This window comes from Scyliorhinus canicula, chromosome 23 (genome assembly GCF_902713615.1).
Source record: "Scyliorhinus canicula chromosome 23, sScyCan1.1, whole genome shotgun sequence".
In the NCBI taxonomy this organism is placed as follows: domain Eukaryota; kingdom Metazoa; phylum Chordata; class Chondrichthyes; order Carcharhiniformes; family Scyliorhinidae; genus Scyliorhinus; species Scyliorhinus canicula.
In genome coordinates, this window is record NC_052168.1 from 10659651 (window position 1) to 10665650 (window position 6000).

Genomic DNA, 6000 nt, shown 5'->3' on the forward strand with positions numbered 1-6000 from the left:
CGGGGCGGTCAAGTACCAACTGGGGGGGCCTTATGGGCGGCCGGGGTGGCGATTAGACGGGTTACATGGAGTGGCGCGAGCAGATTGTTGGGACCTTCTTTGTTGGTCCAGGTCAGCCAGCTGAGTCTGCCATCGGGTTTGGCGCGCCCGCTGGAGGCGGCCGCCATGCGCATGCGCGGACTCGGACCCAAAGTGCGGGGTCCTGTATCGGCAGCTAAAGCCGTGAGAAGCACTCCAGGGCCCTGCCAGCCCCCTGCAAGTAGGTGAATAGCTCTTAATTTTTTTTTAAGGAAAGTCAGGCGTGAAACGCCAGCGTGTTTATGCCGGCGTGGGGGACATAGCCTCACTTTTGGAGAATCCAGCCTCTTCCCTCTACAAAGCCACTCACAAATATTTAGATCTAAATGTTTCCAGATTATATAAGCTGAGTTCACCAACCCACTCTTAAAAAAAACTTGCAAAACAGATGAATAACCGCAAAGATTAGCTCAATGTTTACAATGTTTATGTGAGTCAGTCAGCATGTCTCGGAATCTCTGTTGAGGTTACATTTTTTTTTCAGAAACATTTTTTTGACCATGGGACAGAAGGAGGCCACTCAGCCACTCAGCCACTCAGCCTGTTCCAATCTTCAGTAGATCTCAGCTGATTTGTAACTTGACTCCATTTATCCTCCTTGGGTTCCACACCCATTCCAAACCTGACTCCATAAGACCATAAGACAGAGGAGCAGAATTAAACCATTTGGCCCATCAAGTCTGCTCCGCCATTCAATGATGGCTGATTGGATTAGATTGGATTGGATTTGTTTATTGTCACGTATACCGAGGTACAGTGAAAAGTATTTTTCTGTGAGCAGCTCAACAGATCATTCAGTACATGGGAAGAAAAGGGAATTAAATAGAATTCAAGAAAATACAAGAAAATACATAATAGGGCAACACAATATATACAATGTAACTACATAAACATTGGCATCAGATGAAGCAGACAGGGTGTAGTGTTAATGAGGTCAGTCAATAAGAGGGTCATTTAGGAGTCTGGTGACAGCGGGGAAGAAGCTGTTTTTGAGTCTGTTCGTCCGTGTTCTCAGACTTCTGAATCTCCTGCCCGATGGAAGAAGTTGGAAAAGTGAGTAAGCCGGGTGGGAGGGATCCTTGATTATGCTGCCCGCTTTGTGGCACGACAGCACAGTGGTTAGCACTGTTGCTTCACAGCGCCAGGGACCCGGGTTCCATTCCCGGCTTGGGTCACTGTCTGTGCGGAGTCTGTCCGTTCTCCCTATGTCCACGTGGGTTTCCTCCGGGTGCTCTGGTTTCCTCCCGAAAGACGTGCTTGTTAGGTAAATTGGACATTCTGAATTCTCCCTCAGTGTACCCGAACAGGTGCCAGAATGTGGCGACGAGGGGCTTTTCACAGTAACTTCATTGCAGTGTTAATGTCAGCCTATTTGTGGCAATAAGGATTATTATTATTATAACGGGGTTTTGTCTGAGCTGCACACGAGCTAGCCTGAGAGTTACAATATTGGTGCCAGGTGGGAGTGAATTGTCCCTTTATAACCAATGTGCACTGTTGTGCAATAATCGCTTCTTTTTTGAACCTAGTCCGTATGCAGGTAGGGCATTGGTTTAGCCCAGTGGGCTGGATGGCTGGTTCGTGATGTGGAGCGATGCCAACAATGCGGGTTCAATTCCAGCCCGGGCTGATGTAATCCATGAAGGCTCCGTCTTCCCAACCTCGCCCCTCGCCTGAGTGTGTGATCCTCAGGTTAAATCACCACCAGTCAGCTCCCCCCCCCCCCCCCCCACCCCGACCCCTCAAAGGGGAAAGCAGCCCACGGTCATCCGGGACTATGGCGACTTTACCTTTCACATATGTAGCTGTGAAGGGGGTTCAATAGGTAGCGCGCGCTCTGCTAAATCATCAAAGTTTTGAGTTTGAGTCCCATTCCAGAGACTTGAGTGTGTAACCTCCGCTCACACTGCCCCTGCAGTACTAAGGGGGTACTGCACTGCCAGAGATCCCACCTTGCTGGTGAGATATCAAACTGAGGTTCCTCCTGCCCTCTTGTAAAGGTTCCCATGAGGCTGGTGTCCTGGCCAATATTTATCCTTCAATCAACATCACGGCCCGTACCAGCCTCCCCGAACAGGCGCCGGAATGTGGCGACTAGGGGCTTTTCACAGTAACTTCATTTGAAACCCACTCGTGACAATAAGCGATTTTACATTTTCAAAAACAGATGATTTGGGCGTTATCACATTCCTGTTTGTGGGATCTTGCTGTGTGTAAATGGCCGGCTGCATTTCCAACAGTTACTATGCTGCAAAAAGTGCTTCTCTGGCTGTAAAGCGCTTTGGGACACGCTGAGGACATGGCAGGCGCTATATAAATGCAAAGGTGCCTATTTTTAACACTAAGGCATGTTAGGGCAGCACGGTCGCACTAGTGGCTGGCACTGTGGCTTCACAGCTCCAGGGTCCCGGGGTTCGATTCCCCGCTGGGTCACTGTGCGGAGTCTGCACGTTCTCCCCGTGTCTGCGTAGGTTGCCTTCGGGTGCTCCGGTTTCCTCCCACAGTCCAAAGACGTGCAGATTAGGTGGATTGGCCGTGCTAAATTGCCCTTAGTGACCAAAAAGGTTAGGAGGGGTTATTGGGGATAGGGTGGAAGTGAGGGCTTAAGTGGGTTGGTGCAGATGTGATGGGCTGAATGGTTTCCTTCTGCACTGTATGTTCTATGTACAACGTATGTACAGTAACAGCAGGGAACTAAAATAGCTCTTAGCTACTGAATAATATTCACAGACACACTCTCCCAGCGACTGACTGCTCCGTATTATTTCACAGATGAGTCCAGGTTCGCGGTTCCCAATTCTTCTGGAATATTTTTCCGTGCAGGCTGATCCCCCAGGGAGTGTCCGTTGAAGATAAGAATGACGGCAGCAATGGGCCATTTGGAAGGAGTCCAACATGGGGCTGTCTGTAATGAGTGCAGGAATGTGGAGAATTTCTCGGGAAGTTCTGTAAAGGCCTTTCACACCAAGGAGGCGACAAGGAGACGGAGAGGTGGCAGGTTTCGGGGCCAGGCGAGAGCTGGGAGAGCATGTCAGCTATCCAGGTGGTCACAGCGCCACCCGCTCACCTCCCCCCCAAATTCCCCCCCCCCCCAAACAGACAAACTCCAAACCTTCCAAAACTTACAGCTATTAAAATAATTAAATAATTGAAATAAGCGTCTAAAACTGTTTGTTTTGGGTGCTTGAACTTCACTGATTGGATGACCATGTGGGTTAAACCATCGGTGGCACGGTGGTTAGCACTGTTGCCTCACAGCGCCAGGGTCCCAGGTTCGATTCTGACCTCGGGCGACTGTCAATGTGGAGTTTGCACTGTCTCCCCGGTGTCTGCGTGGGTTCCCTCACCCCCCCCAACCCCCCCCCCCCCACCACCACCATCCAACGATGTGCAGGTTAGATGAATTGGCCGCGCTAAATTTCCCAAAGGTTAGATGGGGTTACGGGGGAGTGGGGGATTGGGCCTAGATAGAGTGTTCTATTGGTCAAGGGTTGGTGCAGACTCGATAGGCCAAATGGCCTCCTTCTGCACTGTAGGGATTCTATGATTCATACTATCCTACCAGACGTACGATTGCCAACTCTGATTCGCTGTATCCTTGGAGATTTCCCCTCATAACCTCTGACCCAGCCGCCGCTCCCCCCCACCCCGCCCCCCCATCCCCCCATCTCCGATGGTTTTCCAGTTAGATTTCTGAGGAATTGCAGGATTTTTCCTCACGATTTTGAGGTGAGGTCGATGCTTTAATTCCTGGAGACCCATGGACAATGTGGGATGGCTGACAACCCCTGTCCAAGTTGCAGCTGTCCAACGTGACCAGCGTGGCTCTTTCCGAATGAGGTGCTTTGCAGACATCAGTTTAAGCCATTTCCCTTCCCCCAACCCATCCCCCCAACCCCCTCACCCTGCAGGAGCCTTCAACCCATTCCCCCACACCTTCCTGCCTCCCTATCTCTACTCCATGTCCTATCTCCGTAGCCACGGGCGAGGCAGGAGGCCCTAATGAAGCCTGGGAACATGGTTAAAGGATGGACGCGCATTTCTACCGAACCTTTCCTGACCTCAAGACGTCCCAAAGAGACAACCAATGGCGTAAGTGTGGTCACTGGTGTAAAGTCGGAAACATGGCAGCCAATGTCCACATGGTGCAGTGGGTTTCAATGGGAGATATTTACCCTGGGTCTTAAGTTCAAAACTAGCCTAGAATGATATAATGGAAGAGTATTTTTCCCCCCTGCTGTGTGAGAATTCAACATGAGGGAACATAGCATGCTGCAGATCCCAGTCTGGATCTGGCTGACAGCACCCATGTGAAGCCAATCGAGCACAAAATGCATTTATTGAGATTACGCGTTTAGCACCAAATTATGGCTGCCCCCTCCCACCTCAGAGAGCCTCCCCGATGAAGCTGATGGGGGCTGGTCACGGGTAGGAAGAACTCGAAGCAGAGAGCCAGGGACTTTCTGCCTCATCAAACCATTCCTTGGAGAAGTGGGATTGCTCTCCTCAGATCAGGAATGGTCAAGAGAGTGTTGCAGCGCAGAGATGCTGAAGAGCACAAAGCATTCCCGTATCAGCCTCCCCGAACAGGCGCTGGAATGTGGTGACTAGGGGCTCGACAGGGGATGATTTAGCTCACTGGGCTAAATCGCTGGCTTTTAAAACAGACCAAGCAGGCCAGCAGCACGGTTCAATTCCCGTACCAGCCTCCCCGACCAGGCCCCAGAATGTGGCGACTAGGGGCTTTTCACAGTAACTTCATTGAAGCCTACTCGTGACAATAAGCGATTTTCGTTTTCATTTCATTTCATTTTCATTTTGATAGAATAAATAAGGAGAAAGCAGCTCCCGTTGGTGGTAGGATTGGGAACTGTTTGGATTTTGAAATGCACTCGGCCTGCATGTCACATACGGCTTTCCGTAGTCAGGTGATCTCTGCCATGAGGCAGACTCTGTAAGCCGACATCTCAACAGTCAGTTCAATAAAGTCTCTCACTGGGATACACTGATAATAATAATTATAATAATCTTTATTAGTGTCACAAGTAGGCTTACATTAACACTGCAATGAAGTTACTGTGAAAATCCCCACGCCTGTTCGGGTACACGGAGGGAGAATTCAGAATGTCCAATTCACCCAACAAACACGTCTTTCAGGGCTTGTGGGAGGAAACCGGAGCACCCGGAGGAAACCCACGCAGACACGGGGAGAACGTGCAGACTCCACACAGACAGTGACCCAAGCCGGGAATCGAACCTGGGACCCTGGAGCTGTGAAGCGATTGTGCTATCCACAATGCTACTGTGCCGCCCAATTGAAGATTAATCTCCGTGCTAATGAAGCTGTGCTGTCTTTATAAATGATAGAGTAATTAGAGAATACAGGTTTAAGATAATCGTCCAACGGGGAGATGACAACGTTTTTTTAACACGAGTCTCTTCTGAAGAAGTGGTGAAAGCGGATCCACGATGAAATAGAGTCAGAATTCGTGTGTAATATTTTTTTTTAATAAATTTAGATTAGCTAATTATTTTTTCCAATTAAGGGGGCAATTTAGCGTGGCCAATCCACCTACTCTGCACATTTTTGGGTTGTGGGGGCGAAACCCACGCAGACACGGGGAGAACGTGCAAACTCCACACGGACAGTGACCCAGAGCCGGGATCGAACCTGGGACCTCAGCGCCGTGAGGCGGTTGTGCTAACCATTAGGCCACCGTGCTGCCCTTCGTGTTTAATATTTTAATGATTAAGAATCGAGGGACATGAAAAATGAAGAATATTTTTGGTCAATGTTGTGGGGTGGTTGACCGTTACCCTCATTCAACTATTACCCCAGCACATACAGTAAATAATCCAGGATTTAATTGACTCGATCCAACGACATGTGACCGATGGACTTCAATATAAAATGCGGAATGT